A 911-nucleotide genomic window follows, 5' to 3' on the forward strand; every position below is an offset into this window, starting at 1 on the left:
CAGAGAGAGAGAGCTGCAGTCAGAAGGAATTTAACGAGGGTAGTGCAGATCTAAGATTTAAGCACAGAGCCTATCATTGTTTTCATTTCAGCAGAAAGAACAGTATGCAACTGGGGGAATAAAGAGAGGACAGTAATGTTGGTGTCATGTGCCCTATCAATCAGAGCTGTAGAGTTGATTACATCAGCTTTTCTCTTTTTTTTTTCACATCCAAGACAGATGCAGAGATATTAATTAAAAATGGAGGAATCCCGATTGACAAAGTAATGTCTCAACCTGGGGTCCATTTGCTCCAGTTGTTTACTAAAAGCCCAGGCAAACAGATAGTTAAATGTCTTCACCTCCTCACAACCAAGCTGAGAGGAGGGAAGGTGGGATAAGCGCTATCAAGCCTACAGTATGTTCTCATGTGCAAAGTTACAGAGTTTAGAGGGATGACGTGTGTGAAAGAAGCTCTATCTAATCATTCCCCCATGAGGAAGGAGAGAGTGAGAGGGGCTGAAATGAAGCCAAAGGAAAGGGGAAGGGCCTGACATCAGCGAGCCAAAACAGCTGCCCCCTTCTCCCCCATGGGGAGACAGCAAGGGGAGCCTGATGGAGCAAGACAGAGAGAGAGAAGGGAAGACTGGAGGGTCTGTAAGTGTGGAGCGGGAGAGAGCGACGTATGAGGCATTTGAGGGTCTGTAGAGAAGAGAAGGAGGTATTGGCAAGTGGAAAGGGGGTGGGGGAGGAGGGAAGAGAGAGGTGGTGAGCGTATGCTTGCATGCTTTCAGAGTGAGCATAGCCAGAGAGCAAGGGACAGGGAAGAGTGTGGGGTCTGTGCTTGGAGGGGAGAAAGAGGGGTTGTAAGAGGAGAGAAGTTGGCGGGGTTGGGGTTGGGGAGGGGGGGGGGGGGGGGTAGCACAGAGAGT

The sequence above is a fragment of the Toxotes jaculatrix genome, chromosome 3, assembly GCF_017976425.1.
Source record: "Toxotes jaculatrix isolate fToxJac2 chromosome 3, fToxJac2.pri, whole genome shotgun sequence".
In the NCBI taxonomy this organism is placed as follows: Eukaryota; Metazoa; Chordata; class Actinopteri; family Toxotidae; genus Toxotes; species Toxotes jaculatrix.